General features: G+C 42.1%; 1 long non-coding RNA gene across 1 annotated transcript; it reads left to right on the top strand.

Moving 5' to 3' along the window:
* Positions 1–10111: 10111 nt before the first annotated feature.
* On the top strand, positions 10112–17537 carry LOC310644629. Its single transcript, XR_014493326.1, has 3 exons — positions 10112–10130; positions 12269–12477; positions 16820–17537. It is a non-coding gene; the product is annotated as an uncharacterized lncRNA (long non-coding RNA).
* The last annotated feature ends 329 nt before the right edge of the window (positions 17538–17866 follow it).

Below are 17866 nucleotides of genomic sequence, written 5' to 3'. Positions count from 1 at the left end.
GAACCAGCAGGAACATTCCCAACAACACCGATAGGCCATTTCACTTGTATATAAACAGAACAAACCCCATTCCTTTCTAGTACTGATAATATTACCTAGTTGGGTAATGAAATGTCTGTAAGAAAACAACCAATTTCAGAGAGCACTAAAGATCCCACACTCACTTATCGAATAATTCAGATAGATGGAAGTACCGGTAGGTGTGGGATATTATATTTGTGTAAGTGTTCTTTTTATGGTGATTGTGAAACAATTTGGCCAATGTAATATCGATTTTATAGGTTTTGTCTTATTTTTGCCTGTGTTTCTGCTTGACTGTTTTTAATTTTAATTTTATAATTTTAATTGTGGTCAGGCAATCAGCATTCTGGGGTAGAATGCACAATAAATACAATATTTGTTTTTCAAAGCATGTTATGAGCCATTTTTATTAGGGGCAAATAGAGAAAGGTTCCAGGATAGTAAGAGAGACCATTTTCCTGCTGTGGGTGCCACTCAACTCTTTTCCACACAACCCTGTCCTTTCTGCCTTGCCTTTAAATTGCAGTCTCATGTGAAAAAAATACATAAAAAATCATAGCCTGGAGTAACATTAGATGCAAGACTTTTTCAATGATTTATTTCAAAGTGAATGTCACTAAGGATCTAGGATGCAAATGGAAAACCAGACTGGGATTTAGCTTTTTTGAACTTCGAACGATACAGGCCATTTTGGGAGGAGGAGGAGAAGAAGTTGGTAAATCCCACAGCTCTTCTGCAGGATGGATTCGAGTTGTCTCAGAGTGCTGAAAACCTGCTGCCCAGCTTCTGGCAACTACCATATTTTATCTGCAGCAGTCCAGAGATGGCTGCTAAGAATCAATCAGTCTGCAGCTACCCGGGAGATCTGCTAGGTGCTCATTCAGAATATACCAGGCATAGATTAATAATAGATTATGTCCCCAGGCCTTAATCAGGACAGAGTAGCTGTTAGCTCATGATGATACTAAAACCAGCCTGCCCAGCTTTGGTCATTGGTTGGCTGGCTAGACATGGCAGCAGAGCAATGTGCTATGGTGTCTGTGTGCATGTATGTGTGTGTATGTGTGTGCGTGAGAGAGAGAGAGAGGTGCACTTTTACTAAGAAACTAGGGAGAAATAACACCTAACACAGTTTCTGAACCACGGCAAATTGAAGATATATGGACATGCTGGCTGGGGGATTCTGGGAGTTGAAGTCCACACATCGTTAAGTTGTTGAGGTTGAGGAAAGCTGGTCAATAGATAATGGAACTGGGTCTGGGATGCTGATCCCAAACAGGAGAGGCACAGGAATGTGCTTGATGTTGAATCAAACTGTTAGCTCTATCAACTCATTTTATTGAGTAGATCCTGACCGTGCATCAAGACAGAAATGGGTTGAAGAATAACCTGCTGGCTATAGGTAAGTCCCTAGTCTGGATTTGCAGCCCACAAGATTGCGTGGTTAAAGTTCAGTGGAACGTATCAGCTTTGGGATGACAATTGTTTTAGTCATCTCTCTTTCCCCCAGCCCTCCACAAACAAAATCAAGGCCAAATTTAAAATCTTGCAACCTTGAGTTTGAGATTTTTTTTTTAAAAAAGTAATAGAAACAATTTCCCTATCTTACTGCGATCTAAAGCCCTGTTTTAGTTCAAATATGATGTTGAATAAAAGCAACAAAACCCACAAATTGCCTAAGTAAATCATCATTTATAAACAGCGGTATCTGCAGGGATGGTCAAAACCTCCAGCATGATGGATAGAAACTTAACCTCACTTGTACCTGTGTAGAAATGCGGTAGGGCTTTTAATCATGAGGATGAACCAGCCATTTTTACAGATGTTGACACTTCCCACTGAATAACCCTGTTTATAAGCTCAATTATCGGTTTCACAGGACATATTCAGCCAAGACAAAACAAGCCAATTTAGGTTGGTATGGTACGAAAATGCAGTTAAAGAACCCCAATTCTTTGAAACTTCTGAGCTTATAAGTCCATCTTGCTCTATTACATGTTATTTTCAGTCCTCACATCACTTTCAGAGGGAAGAAAGTTGTTTCTTGAGGGTATGTTAAAGGCTAAATAAACAATTATGCAAAATGTTTTGATGGTTGCAATTTCTGGAACGTTCACTTCCTGGTCATAAGACATGAGATTGGGCAGGAATGAGGTAGGAGGAATGAAGGGTTTAAAAATAGGGGCCACAGCAAAATACTGTATGGGAAAGAACACAGAAAATATGTAAAAATTGCCCAAGAGATCCAGCTAATTTAGCTCTGCATTCTGTTTTTAGCAGTCGTTGGCCAACAGCAACTTCTCAGGAGCTCACAAGTAGTCATGATTGTGCCATAACTCTCCGTAACTCTCCCCTTCTTGCTTGCTTCCTCTGGACATTTTAAACAGATGTTTTAAATTTGGAGAGGAATTCTTTATTTCTGTGATAGTTTTGGGATCTCACACACATTCCACATGGACGTTCGTAGAAAATCAAAATGGTGGATGGCTTAGACCAGGGATCTTCAACCTTGTCAACTTTACAAGTAAAGGGAGTCTTAGGCCAGGCCTAATGGCAGCCATTTTGTGAGAGGAACTCAATATGATCTCAGCCTTGTGAACCCCGAAGTTTGCTTCCTCCAGTGTTATAAAGAAGATTTCTGGGTTCCTGGCACAAAGCTTTCTCAGTTCTTCCTGCTGAGCTTGGGGATAAATAGAGATTTCGTCATCCTGCATGCGCTGTTTCCCAGTTGAATAGCCTTGTGGTGGGATGCTTTGTTCAATTTTCTCCCATTCTCTTTGCCTTATCACGAAAGTGTTTCCTGACGACTCCAGAAAGAATGGACAGCACACCGCTGAGGACTTTATCCCTGACTTTACAGCACAAAAGCCCTTGTAAGCTTTGTCATAAACTTTGAATTGCAGGAAAAAAAGAACAGGCATTCCCAACTGGGCCAAAGAATTATAATAAAACATACACAAAGCTAATCCTTAGAAAGAAAAAAAAAGAACATGAAATTTAGAGCTCGTTGCAAGGAGACAGAAGGATTCACATTCCATCGTTAGTTTTGCTTTTCCACGCATTCAGTCATTTCAAATCTCAAGTGCTTTCTTGTTCATCTGAGAAGAAGCAGGTGGATTGTTTTGGGAGAAAAATTCCAAAAAAGGGATAATCCCAAGCAATTTCCCCATCCAGCTGTACTACTTATTTTTAGTTGTGTCACTGGTGACAAAGCAGAATCTCCTGCGGCTAAAGGAAGCCAGACCTAAGAGTGTCAGTATGATTTGGTGGGTTTGATGGTTCAGATGTTAAGCTGACACCCACTACTTGAGCATGGGGCTTATTTGATGGCTGTAGATAGCACCTTCACCCTCGGTCCAGCCAACCTCACAAATGTGGGCCAAAATCGGGCAAATAAATATAACAAGAAGAAACTGTAACATATTGTCACACACACTATGCAAACCGGTTTAGGTGAAACTGGGGGAGGGGTATATTTGAATATTTTTTGCTCCCTCTCCCTTCCCCTCCTATGTCTTCATGCAATTTGTCTATGTGTTTTAGAGGCCGCGTGTTGATTAGGAAGGTGCATTGGGTGGGACCTTGAAAAAGGGCTTTCTTTGTGGTGGCCCCTTCTGTGTAGAACATCATTCCTCCCCAAAAGTAGGGTTTGATATATATATTAATGTTTAATGTTACTTGTTATTGTTAATGAGTTTAGTTATAGGTTACATGAGGTAAATACGGCTGACAGGAAAACACGTGGCAGTTTGACAGCTGTCAAACTGCCGCCTGCAAGAGCGCAAGCACGATAGCTGACAGCTCTCAGCGCAACGAGGACTCTAGCTGTCAAACTCCTGACACAGCCGATTGGCCCAGCTTCCTGGCGGGAGAAGCCAAACCGCTGATTGGTGGAACCAACTTCCAGCTGGCTATATAAAGAACTCAAGCCGGCAGAGTTTTGCTGGGTGTACCTCAATAAATCTGTAACCAGAGCCTGCTGTCTCCGCGTGATCCTTACACCCGAGCCACTTCAGGGTTGGCCCACACCTTATTGCTTTTCCAAAAAGCCATAAAAACCTGGCATGGCCAGCGGGTCTGAGGACCAAAAAAGGGGACAGAACTGATCATGTGGCTGATTTGATTGTGTTGCGTTGCTGCCATAGGAGATAGAGCAGGGGGCAGGTTTTTTTTAATTATACGGTAGATTTTTTTAAAAAACACCAACAACTGTAAGCTGCCCTGAGTTACCCTTATATGAATTGGGCAGCTACAGGTTGTCCTCGACTTACAAGCGTTCATTTCAGTGCCCGTTCACAGTTACGACGGCACTGAAAAATGTGATTTATGACCATTTTTCGCAGTTACGCCTTCTGCAGCATCCCCGTGATCAAAATTCAACCACTTGGCAACTGACTCATATTTATGACGTCTGCCACCTCCCGGGGTCATGTGACCCCCCCCCCCCCCGTTTAGCAACCTTCTGACAAGCAAAGTCAATGGGGGAAGCTGGATTCAGTTATCAACCGTGTCACTAGCTTATCAGCGGCAGCGATTCCCTTAACAACGGAGGCAAGAAAGGTCGTAAAATGGGGCATAACTCACTTAACAAATGTCTCACTCAACAAGAGAAATGCTGGGCTCCATTGTGGTTGCACGTCGAGGGCTCGGCTGCATATGCATTTGTTTAATCAATAAAACACACAGGAGCAGTATTTTTGGAGATGTCCCAGAATGCTTAGCCCACACGGGGGGGGGAGCCCAATCATATCAATTGGTGAGGCTGTTCCCAGCCATTTCTAATAGCTGCAGGTGCTGTTTTCACTCTCCCCCCCCTCAAATCTATGTTGGTTTTGAGTGGTCCTTGATGCTCTCTGAGCTTGGTTGTTTTCTTGAGGATGTTTCATTACCCAAACTAGGTAACATCTGTTGTGATTCAGGGTCAGCCTGTGGGTTCGGCAGTTGGGTCGGACGACTCAGAGGAGGAGGAGGGTGGGTGTTGAAGAGCTTCCTGAGGGGGTTGCACAGCTTGATGAGAGCCCCCAGCCAGGCCCCTCTCATCTGGTCACGACACAGACCCAGCTGTGTGAGCCTGACAGCGTGGATGAAGATGACCCACAGCTGGCCCTGTTCAAGGATGCCCGACACAGGAGGCAGTCAGTCAGGAGTAAACAGAGGGAGGCAATGGGGCACCTCGGAAGGAGGCACAGAGAGGCCACGCCCTGAACTGTATTTAAGGGGAATGTGTGGGAGGGCTGGTTTGCTGAAGGCAACCGCTTGGATTGTTCCTGCTTCTTAGCTTGTGTTTTATGGTTGGTGTCTTGTCTTGCTCTGTTTTATAAATTTGGCAGGCGTAATTCCAGCCTCTTGCCGTTTGTAAAGGGGTCGTCCCTGCCTTTTCTGCAGGGCCGGTAGCAGGCTGGTACAGAACAACATCATCAGTATTAGAAGGGAGTGGGGTTTGCTCTCTATCTATATGCAAGTGCACTGATGATGTTGTCTAGGTGGGTCGTGAGATGTCTGCAAGAAAATAAGCAAACGTAGACAGCACCAAGGACCCCTCGTTTCAACCCTGAGCTACAAATATTCTCCTTTATTGGTACGCTTGGTTTTCTTACTAACAGGGAGAAGAACGCCAGCCGCCATCTGTTTATATCTTTTAAAATTATCTGTGGGGCAGGTATTGGATCCAAGAGCTTTCTTGGAAATAAATGCTGTTCTGAAAAACCGGTGGCTTGGCAAGCAAATTTCCTTTTCATTCCTTTCTCTCTCTCTTTTTTTTAAATAAAATAAAATAAAATAAAAATAAAATAAAAATAAATAAACAGGAGGTATGTTACTGTGCTCCGCTATGATGTAGTTGTTTGCCACTTCCTCTCTGATTGCCGAGCTCCTGATTCTAAATGGGTTACTGTAAAATTAATGGAAATGAGCAGCAGGGCAGGATGAAGCAAATCAATGCACTTGCCCCAAAATTAAGCAGCAAGGAGGTTAAGAACTAAGGAGAGGAAATGTTGTTTGCAAATAACTCTCACCTTCTGGAAAATATCCAGCTATTGAAAACTCCATGCAAGATGAGGAAAAAGAAAGAAAAAGGGGGATTCGTTGGCCACATCAGTCAGATGATTCCCAGATGCCGCCTTGGCCCATTCTTATGATCAAGAATGACAAAGTTGGACCCTCTCCAAACCCATGTGGGTCTAGTCTCCTTCTTGTGAAGGTGGTCGCGATATAAACTATGGTCTCCTGACTCTCCAGCGCACCATTGGCAACCTGCGAATGCACAGGCTGGCCAAAAGGAAGTCTTTAAGGTTGTATTTTAGTGACCTGTGAATGATTGCAGGGCATAATGAAGGCAGAGGAAGTTCCCGGTGAAAAGGTGATGTAACAGACACCTCCGAGGTTTTGGGCCAAACCGATGGGGAGAGTTGATACATACTGTATATTCGCTTCGCTCTGTTTTTCGCTGTCTTGGAGTGAATATTTTCATTGGCAGAATCGGGGATTGAGGAGGGAATGTGCTAGTGGCTTTCTTTTCTCATTTCCTTTATTAACCAACTGGTTCCAACAAGGTGGAAAACAAGATTAAGGGGACCGTTTTGCTTACAACGACTCCTGCCCGGGGCAGTTCTCTTCTTGCCAAATTGGTCGCTCTGCAGCCATCCCTTGCTTTTCTATTGTTTGAATGTTATGACAGGGTTCGACCTTGCTGGGAAGGGCCTCGCTTTGGTACTCCAGCAGCCTCTCTTTGCTCTCCAAGAATAACACAGGCCCGTTCATTTCTGCAGAGGGGATGTTTCCAGAGGTGAGCTGTGGGGCTCAAGAGGTAGGCGGGGGGCCCTGGCTTCACATGTGAAAATAAGGAACTTGGCCCAAACTCCATGTTTGCCCTCAGAAACTGGGGAAAAAGGGGTTGTCTGGGAATCTTCTGTAAATACAGTTGCGTGACTGATAAGAGGCAGAGATGGAAAACAGAGACTTTGTTGGACTTGGCTTTTACAGCACCCGTTGGAGGTGCCAACCGAGAAGCAGTATCTTTCCTCTTTTTTTTTTCATTACACTTTGGGATTCCAACTTGGCACGTTGTTGTCCACTCCCATCTCTTTGAGAGGGAAAAAAAAACAATTCTACAAGATAGGGATCACCTGTGTTTTAACAGAACAACAGAGTTGGAAGGGACCTTGGAGGTCATCTAGTTCAACCCCCTGCTCAGGCAGGAAATCCTATACTGTTTCAGACAAATGGTTGTCCGGTCTCTTCTTAAAACCTTCCAGTGTTGGAGTATTCACAACTTCTGAAGGCAAGTCATTCCACTGATTAATTGTTCTAACTGTCAGGCAATTTCTCCTTAGTTCTAGCTTGCTTCTCTCCTTGATTAGTTTCCATCCATTGCTTCTTGTCCTGCCTTCGGGCACTTTGGAGAATAGGTTGATTCCCTCTTCTTTGTTGCAACCCTTGAGATATTGGAACACTGTTGTCATGTCACCCCTAATCCTTCTTTTCATTAAACCCAGACATATCCAGTTCCAGCAACCGTTCTTTATATGTTTTAGCTCCCAGTTGCCTAATCATCTTGGTTGCTCTTCTCTGCACTCTTTCTAGAGTCTCAACATCTTTTTTTACATTGTGGCGACCAAAGCTGGATGCAGTAGTCCGGTACTGCAGTATTTCTTTGCCAGTTTCTCTGGAGAGGACAATTCAGGTAGGAAAGTTATGGGTGACAGGTAATCTCCTGTACCCCATTTGTTGTCTAGAACTCTTTATAGTGAGCGGGCACCAAATTTTCTAGTCCTCTCCAGCCCTTTGCTTTCTGGTTGGTATGTATTTTTTATTTTTTTTATTTTAATTCCATTTATATCCCGCCCTTCTCCGAAGACTCAGGGTGGCTTACAAGCTTAGCAGTAGCCTTCAATCTATGTATATGCCTGCTTATTAGGGCTTTCACACACACCCAAGCGGCATTATTACAAAGTCAGCTTATTGCCCCCAACAATCTGGGTCCTCATTTTACCTACCTGGGAAGGATGGAAGGCTGAGTCAACCTTGAGCCTGGTGGGACGCGAACCTGCACTAATTGCAGGCAGCTGGTGTTACTTAAGGAGGCATTAGCCCACTGCTCCACCAAGGCTTGTATGTATAGTATCTGTGTGGGTGTGAGGCCCACACATGGAATTCTGTGTACAGTTCTGGTCACCATGATAGAAAAAAAATTGTTGACATCCTGGAAAGAGTGCAGACAAGAGCAGCAAGGATGATAAAGGGTCTGGAGTCTAACTGATGAGCAGGAAAGGGAACTATGTATGTCTAACCTATTGAAGGAAAGTACTGGGGGACATGATAACAGCTTTCGAATATTTGAGGTGACAAATATTGGAGTGGGTCAACCTATTCTCCACAGCACCTGAGAGCAGGACAAGAAGTAACAGGAGGAAGATTATTAAAGAGAGGTACACCATAGAAGTAAGAAGAATTTATCTGACAGTGAGAACAATCAGTGGAATAGCTTGCCTCCTGGAGTTGTGGGTGCCCCAACACTGGTGGTCTTCAAGAATAGACTAGACAACTATTTGATCAGGATTTTATAAAACAGTATCCCAAAACTGTAATAATGCATCCAATTTTGGTCACCACATTATAAAAATGATGTAGAAACTTTGGAAAGAGTGCAGAGGAGAGCAACAAAGATGATTAAGGGCTTGGAGGCTAAAACATATGAAGAAGGGTTGCAGGAACTGGGCATGGCTAGTCTAGTGAAGAGAAGGACCAGGTGTTCCAATATTTGAGGGGCTGTCACAGAGAAGAGGGGTGTGTGTCAACCTATTTTTCAAAGCACCTTAAGGCCAGACAAGAAACAATAGATGGAAACTGATCAAGGAGACATTCAACTTAGAAATAAGGGGAAATTTTCTGACAGTAAGAACAATCAACCAATGGAACAGCTTGCCTTCTGAAGTTGTGGTGCCCCATCACAAGAAGAGACTGGACAGCCACTTGTCAGAAATGTTATGCTTGAGCAGGAGTTTGGACTAGATGACCTCCAAAGTCCCTTTCAACCCTGCTATTCTGTTATCTTTTATTAAACTTCTTCCTTAATTAGTGGGTTGGAGTAGAAGACCCCCCAGGTCCCTTCCAACCCTATGATTTTATGTTTTATGTTCTATGGATGATAGATGGAAGGGACAAATGGAAGCTTGTCAATCATGGCTGAAGCTTAACTAAACAGTGAAATGTGCACATAACCCTTCCTCCTCCACGGTCTGTCTTTTGGACAACTCATTGTCCACCTGTTTTGCCTCAGGACTGAATAGTTGACTTCCAGAAGGCTTCTGAAATTGAAAGCAATAAAAGTTTGCTTGGAGAGCCACAAGTCAGCAATCCCTGATATAGAATTACACAAAATAGCCATCTGACCAGTCAGATCAATAGGCCTTCTGGTACAATATTGCTTGCTCTGATGTGTTACGTAGATTCTACTTTGGCCCAAGTTGGAGCATTAATGATGGTTGCAGTTTTTACTGTTCAGGGTACTGATTTCTATCTTGCCTTTTTAATAAAAGGCTAAACCTGAACACACAGGTTCTTCAAACTCAGTTTACCTAGCCAAGCACTCAGGAATGCAAGAATATTGCACTCATTGATCAAGACCGCCTCCTTGCAATATTGAAATTATTTCTCCAGATGTTTGAAGGACAACAGTCTGAACCGATCCAATGTGACTTTCAGAAGTGGGTTGACTTCATCATAGTCGTAGCCATTTTGTTTATTTGAATTGCAAAAGAATATAGAATTAGAAAAAGAGAAAAAAAATCTTCCTTGCATAAATTAAGCAGAGATGAATGAGAAAAGACAACCTTCCCTTCATATTTTAACTGCTTTGATCGGGTTATTTTTAAAAGCATCACACACCAAGAGAACTCCAGGGAATGTACTGTGCTGGAATATTTCAAGTACTTTAGCAATAGAAACAAAACAAGACAAAACAAAAAAACAATACAACGTCTCTGTGGTTTCGAGGCTTATCTCAAATCCATTTCCACCTATTATGTGTCAAACAGAGAACATGAAAGTTTGACCCACTCATTGGTTGCTGAGAACCCAGAAGGAGAATGAAGACAGAAGGAGGAAGTACAGTAAGTGAATCAACTGAAGAATGGGTTGATATAGCTTCAAGGAAAAGGAGAACTTGGTCTTCCTGGCAAATACAGGACTCCTGAGAAGATGGGAGGGGGGCTCATGGCACAGACCCTATCCTTTCACAAAAAAGCATGGATGGAAGTTGAATCTGGCACTAAGACAAGCCAAGATTCTCAGTCTGAGCCTAGAGTTGTATCACTACCCTCCTCCTCCTCCGCTTCTGCTTCTTCTACTTCTTTGCATTATTACTGCATTTGTGGCAGGGTCTACTTACTATAAAGAGTTCTAGCCTTGGTGGAGCAGTGGGCTAATGCCTCCTTAGGTAACACCAGCTGCCTGCAATTAGTGCAGGTTCGAGTCCCACCAGGCTCAAGGTAGACTCAGCCTTCCATCCTTCCGAGGTAGGTAAAATGAGGACCCAGATTGTTGGGGGCAATTAAGCTGACTTTGTAATAATGCCGCTTGGGGGTGTGTGAAAGCCCTAATAAGCAGGCATATACATAGAATGAAGGCTACTGCTAAGCTTGTAAGCCGCCCTGAGTCTTCGGAGAAGGGCGGGATATAAATGGGATTTAAAAAATTAAAATAAACACCTTTGTTTAAAGCTGGATAATCTGTTAATTCAGGCTTTCTCAACCTTGCCAACTTTATGACACATGAACTCTCCCAGAATTCCCCATGATTGGCTGGGGAATTCTGGGAGTTGAAGTCTGTGTATCTTAAAAGTTGCTAAGGCTGAGAAAACCTGTCTGACTATAGTATTTTGCTTTCCTTTTCTGCAGCGTTTGCCTTCTGTTTCTTCCAACTTTTCCAACCATCTGGGTACAATATATGTATACCTGTGTATGTCTGCATGCATGCCCACAATACAGTGTATTATCTTTATTATTTATTCACTTCACATCCTTAATAGCCTACCCAATCAAATAATTCTGGAAGAGTGATCAAGATTGGGAAGGAAAAGTCTTGAAAACACTTAAACTTTAGACTATTCAAACTTGTCGATAGACTTGTCCTTTGTGCCTCTCTGCAAATAGAATGACTGCTACCCAACATAGGTATGGATTCCATACTTGAAGAGTTTACTAAATAGCTAATACAGAGATTAAATAGAGTTGGGGCCAGAATTTAACCTGGTGTTGCCCAACTGTGGATGGATAAGGGCAGAAGAGAGAATACAGGATGCTCCTAAGAGCCACATTGAAGGCCCAACTAGGTAGATTAAACCAGAAGGTCAAGGCCACAGAGACTTCATAAGACTAGAACTAAATTTTATTAAGAGAGGCTACACTAACAGAATCCTGTAAGTCTGATAATGCTTTCTTATACCCAAGTGAAAGAGGGAAGCATGTCCCTGAGCTGTTTTTTCAATATGATACAGTTTCCCAGGATTTCAAGAACATTTGGAATAGAATAGAATAGAATAGAATAGAATAGAATAGAATAGAATAGAATAGAATAGAATAGAATATGGAATAGAATAGAATAGAATAGAATAGAATAGAATAGAATAGAATAGAATAGAATAGAATAGAATAGAATAGAATAGAATAGAAAAGAAAATATGGAATAGAATAGAATAGAATAGAATAGAATAGAATAGAATAGAATAGAATAGAATAGAATAGAATAGAATAGAATAGAATAGAATAGAATAGCTTTATTATCACTTTAGGTAAAAGGTAAAGGTTCCCCCGCACATGCATGCTAGTCGTTTCCGACTCTAGGGGCCGGTGCTCATCTCCGTTTCAAAGCCGAAGAGCCAGCGCTTCTCCGAGGATGTCTCCATGGTCATGTGGCCGGCATGACTAGATGCCAAAGGCGCACGGAATGCTGTTACCTTCCCACCATAGTGGTCCCTATTTTTCTACTTGCATTTTTACGTGCTTTCGAACTGCTAAGTTGGCAGAAGCTGGGACAAGTAACAGGCGCTCACTCTGTTACGCAGCACTCGGGATTCGACCCGCCAAACTGCCGACCTTCTGATCGACAAGCTCAGCATCCTAACCCACTGAGCCACTGTGTCCCTATTATTATCACTTTAAATATACACTAATCAGCATTCATTAAAATGAAATTTCATTGCATTCGGCTCTCAAAGGGTAACCGCCTCATTTCAGCTATGTTTCCCTAGGTACTGGTATAATATTGAGCCAATATGGAGCTAGACCATCACCAGAAAATTACAACATTTCGGCTAGAGTGGAAAGTTGCAAAACTTTTATGGGAAAATCACTGGATGTGTCATTGAATCCCCCAGGAACTAAAGGAGGAGCAGGTGAAAGGTGGACCATCTGGCTGGGGCTGAGTGCATCTAAGTCTCCTTGATTTCATAATGTACAGGTATGAAAAGGGGAAAGATTATTAAAAAAAACATCTATGTAGTTTCTGAAAGCTTCATTTTCCTAGTCCACAGAATTATCAGAATGGAGAAAGCGCATTCAGGATTTCCCGTAAAGTTCTGCTAAGCATGGTTTAAACTGCCCACTGCATGACATCGCTCCACTCATTGAAAATTACATAATAAAGGACAATGGATCCATTTCCTTGGGCTTCAGAAAGATTTCCTCATCCTAACACGAGATATAGAAAGCTTTAGCAAATCCAACTTTGAATTAAAATCAGTAGGAATATCAGTGTGGAAGAGAGACAAAGTCCTCAACTTACAACCGTTTGCTTGAAGTTGCAGCCCTGGAAAAAGGGACACTTAACCGATCCTTGTGTTTACAGCTGTTGCAGCATCCCCATAGTCTTGTGATCAAAATTTGGGTGATTGGCAACCTGGCATGTCCTTATGATGGTTACATGTATACATGATTGTAATCATGTATAATCACCGTTTGCAACCTTCCCAGCTGGCTTCCAACAAAGAGTCAATGGGGGAAGCTGGATTTGCTTAATGACGGCATGGTTTACCTAACGATTGCAATGACTTGCTTAACAAGCATGCTGAAAATAACGATAATTAGGCATGACTATTTAACAACAGCTGTGCTTAGCAACAGCAATTCTGATCCCAATTGTGGTCATAAGTAGGGGGCTGCTTATAATTGGAATACTTGAAAAAATCCCTCTGCATTCGTGCAAAACAGCTAGCTAATCTGATTACTGAATGAACCTATTTAATGGGTTTCACAGTACGTGGAATCAAAACTAATTGGGTTGGATTCATACAACATGATAAGCAGCAAGAAAACAGACCTCTCTGCCCCCCTCCCCCATCTTAGCACATTATACAGAATTGGCCCAATGTATCTTTAACTGATTTGGTTAAGCTTCCTGTGTGAACAAAAAAATACTGCTGGAAACAGAGAAAAGATTGCAAAATAATAGAATAACAACAGTGCTGAGACTTCTATACCACTTCACAGTGCTTTGCAGCCCTCTCTAAGTGGTTTACAGAGTCAGCCTATGGCCCCCAACAATCTGGCTTATCATTTTACCGACCTTGGAAGGATGTAAGGCTGAATCAACCTTGAGTCCTGTCAGGATTGAACTCCAGGCTGTGAGCAGAGTTTACCTGCAATACTGCACCACCACAGTTCATCAACCCACCTGCATTCCTAATGGAAGACAGTCCAGGGTCTTTTAAACCATTCCAGCAATGAGAGTCTGTCCCTTCCATGATAGCCTGCTCCAGTGATGAAGCGCTCTTATCATTAAGACCTTTTTTTTCTCATAACCAACCTAAATATCTGCTGATTCTGATGTTGGAATATTAGGATGCAGGGCTTTTTTTTGTCATAGAACACCCAGAACGGAGTTCTGTCACCTTTTTTGGATGGAACCTTGTAGGGTAGGCAAGGTGGGTTGTTATGACGTGTGTGAGTTCCGTCACCTTTTTTTTTTTTTTAAAAAAAGCACTGTTAGGATGAAACAGGCACATTTGGAATTATGATTTCTTCCCTAAAAACAGCTCTATGGCAATGACCCTCCTCTCCAAATTCAGTTGTTAGAACAATGATGAAAAATAGAAAGTTTTTACCAAGGTTGGACAAGCCACAGCTATGGACTCCAGATATTCCCAATCCTATTTTAGACATAGCCAAGCAGTGGCAGATAGCATAGCTGAAATTTAGCGACAAAAGATCAGTTTTCAACCTCAAGAGTTTTGGTGTGTTTGTGTCGGTGCGTGTGGTGTTTCCCCCCCCCCCCGAAAAAACAGGACCGAAATAAAATTCTCCCTTGAAGGGCTAGCATTTTCTAGTGACATCACAGGCATGTTCTTCAAGAATGCAATTAAAAATAAAGTAAACAGCTCTTGCCTATGTCTCCTTTTCGTCTTTCTCATGTTCCTGTATTAAGGACTTTAGCTAAATAAGGTTAAAATTCAAGCTGACTATTTCATTCAGGGCATTGCAGGAAACCAGCCATTGCCTTGGCATCATTTGTGAACCGGACCATCAAACGTTAAGCCACAAGATGCTTTTGCTGTTTAGATTTCCCATGCTAGGTGAGGCCAGCAATTGTGTTTTGTTAACCTGAGTTTAGGATTAAGTATGTTATAAGAACTCTGCCAAATTGTTTCCACTGTAGGGATAATAGCCGCTGGGGCAAGGGTGGAATTGGAGAAATGTCATGCGAGAAAGGATTAAACTCCCTTTTTTTTTCCTGTACAGCTATTTTTATCAAATTTCCTTCCAGAGAGTTAGCCCTGTTAGGCGATTGAAGGGAAAAGAACCATTTGCAGATAAGCTTCATCAGTTGCTGATAAGAGATTATATTGTTGTTGATCTACTCACAATGAAGTTCTATGCCACACCCAAGAACTATTTTATAAACAATCACGCTATAAATAATTATAGTTTGCACCCTCCTCTTTTCTCCTTTTACCGTGGCTGCCAGATCAGGCTGCAAAAATACAAACTGCTACTAGATGGCAGCAAAGAGACGCAGGAAATAAAACATTTCCTGCTGTTTACTGGCCATCTGGATTTTCGCAACCCCACATGAGGTCCTCCCTTCTCTTCCAGTAATCCCAAATTATATGCACGTCCCCTTCAGATCATGCTCCATGTATCTCATATCTGTTTCATGATCTAAAACAGGGGCGTCAAACTCGCAACGTCACGTGACGTGTCATGATGTATTGCGACTTTTTCCCCCTTTGCTGGCAATGGGGTGGGCGCGGTTTCGTCATGACATAGCCGGTCCATGGGCCGGCATTTCGACACCCCTGACCTAAAAGATTGGGAGTCTTGAAGTCTTGATAGTTTTCATGGTGCCTCAAGACTAGATTGATTTGCTATTCAGATCACATCTCTCCCCCAATTCCAGGACAGGTGTGGATTCCATCCTGAGCACTGATTGGTCTTAATGATCTCAAGGGTGCCTTCTACGTTTGAACAAAATACAAAGAACAGATGATGATCTGAATACTAGTGTTAATCCTTTATCGGATGAGGTCTGCCCAGGGGAGAACCTCAAAGAACAGTTCACTTTTCTCTCTCTACTGTATTTCCAACAAAAATGATCTGAACATTCCAAATAGAAGGGAATTTGAACTGCATCCAATCAGTGTATTATTTGCATAATGTCACAGGAAGAGAGCCGTATGACTGTATGATAGCCCCAAATCAGGAGCCAGTCAGGTAGACACATTTGACTAAAAGGCATCAGTTTTGGGGAGAATCAGGCAGGTGATCTCTGAAGGTGACAACAGAACACATTGAAGCTATCAGTGGTTAAGATATTTGTAAAGTCTTGCACAGATAACCTGTGTTTGCTTCACCTGCCTTCTCTTTCCTTCCCATTCTTTGCCTCATCCCAGTATGGATCTGCATCAGAACTCTGCACGTTGGAGGAAGTTAAATGTAGTTCATACACTGTAATTCATGCCTTTGAATAAAATATTAATCAGAAGTGTGTCACCAGTTATTTGGGGCTATCCACGTTTACTCAGAAGAGTCTCCCATAAATATCAATCAGGCTTTCTTCCAGTGAGTGGATATAGGATTGTAGCCGCAATTCCAGCAATTTTTTCCCCCTGCCACTACACACTCTAGCAACTCAAATGCTGAAACAAATCTGTGAATAATTGAGGATCAATTTCAGGTTAATAGCCAAGGTTCACCAGAAGCTTCCTCTGACAGGGTTAGGTGTGAATAAGCCATGATGATGAAAAAGGACTTCAGTCCTTCAATTAAATATGGCCATCAGAGTTTCCCGTCTGATTAGATGGAAACACAGCTTGTGGCAAGCCATGGTTTGGAACTAGGGCAAGTTGGGATTCAAATAAAGGGGCTGCATTATATACTGTATGTAATATGTGAACATTGACCATACATGGGACTTTAATACAAGGATCCCAATAGGTCGTTCATCTAATGTGCGGTCAAGTTAATAAACTCTTTCTTATATAATTGACATTTAAATAATGTATGCATTATGTCCTCTGTCTCTGGAGGTCTGCAAAAGATGTATGTTCATTATAAGGGACTTGGTTAAATCCTCCATATTTTAAGCTACTGGACTGTTAGGGGAAGGATGATTATTGGTTTTTTACTGCAATAATCACTGTAGACTGCAGAGGGGTTGACAACAAACCACAATAAAATGCAGACTAGCATCATCAAATGTTACCCTTGCATAATTATAGCATAATGCCTGATACACACACGAGTCACATTGCTGGCATCATGTAGTCATTTGTGTTTTGTCATTTACTTTCCCTTCCCCTTTGCAGATTATTCATGTATGATTCGCAACGGATGCTTGATGTTGCTAGGACGACCTGATAGCATTTGAGAGAGGACTTTGGGGCTGTGAGTAACTGTTCCACAACTCATTCTGGACTGGAGATCATGTGTCGCCCAATGGAATGAAAGTGAAGTAACTCTATTGCTGATTAGCCAACAGACCATATCAATTACAGAATATAAAACACAGAATGTTAATAAGACTGTATGTAAACATGGAATTAAAAACAAATTAGGAGTGACGTGATAGCAATATTCCAATATCTAAGGGGCTGCCAGAAAGAAGTGGGTTTGTGTGTGTCAACCTATTCTTGAAGTCAGGACAATAAGCGACGGATGGAAACCAACCAAGGAGAGAATCAACCTCGAACTAAGAAGAAATTTCCTGACAGTTAGAACAATTAACCAGTGGAACCACCTGCCTCCAGAAGCTGTGAATGCTCCAGCACTGGAAGTTTTTAAGAAGAGACTGACAGCCATTTGTCTGAAATGGTATAGGGTTTCCTGCCTGAGCAGGGGGTTGGACTAGAGCAGGCATGTCAAACTGCCGGTCCATGGGCTGGATGCGTCATGCCGAAACCGCGCCCACCCCATTGCTGGGAAAAAGTCACGATGTGTTGGCAACGTCACGTGACATCATGAGTTTGACATACCTGGAGTAGAAGGTCCCTTCCAACTCTGTTATTCTGTTAAAGAATAAAAAATGCAAATCATATTTCTGTGTATCCCTACAATTTATACCAATGAAACCCATATATGGAACTATTTTATTCAAATGAAGGGCTTTGTTATATAAGTAATTTGTGAATTTTGACCACGCAGGAATTTTTTAAAAAAATATCAGAATATCAATAGATCATTTATCAAGTGTGCAGTCCAGGATACTGATCTCTCTCTTTCTTATATAACTGACATTCAAATAATATATGTCTATCTCTGGAGCTCTGCAAATGCAAGTATGTTCATTATAAGGGACTTGGTTAAATCTTCCATACTTAATCATTGTATCCAGTGGTTTGAATCTTGCAGTAGAA

This window comes from Vipera ursinii (genome assembly GCF_947247035.1).
Source record: "Vipera ursinii genome assembly, chromosome: 9".
NCBI lineage: Eukaryota > Metazoa > Chordata > Lepidosauria > Squamata > Viperidae > Vipera > Vipera ursinii.
This window is presented reverse-complemented; position numbering and strand designations above follow the sequence as displayed.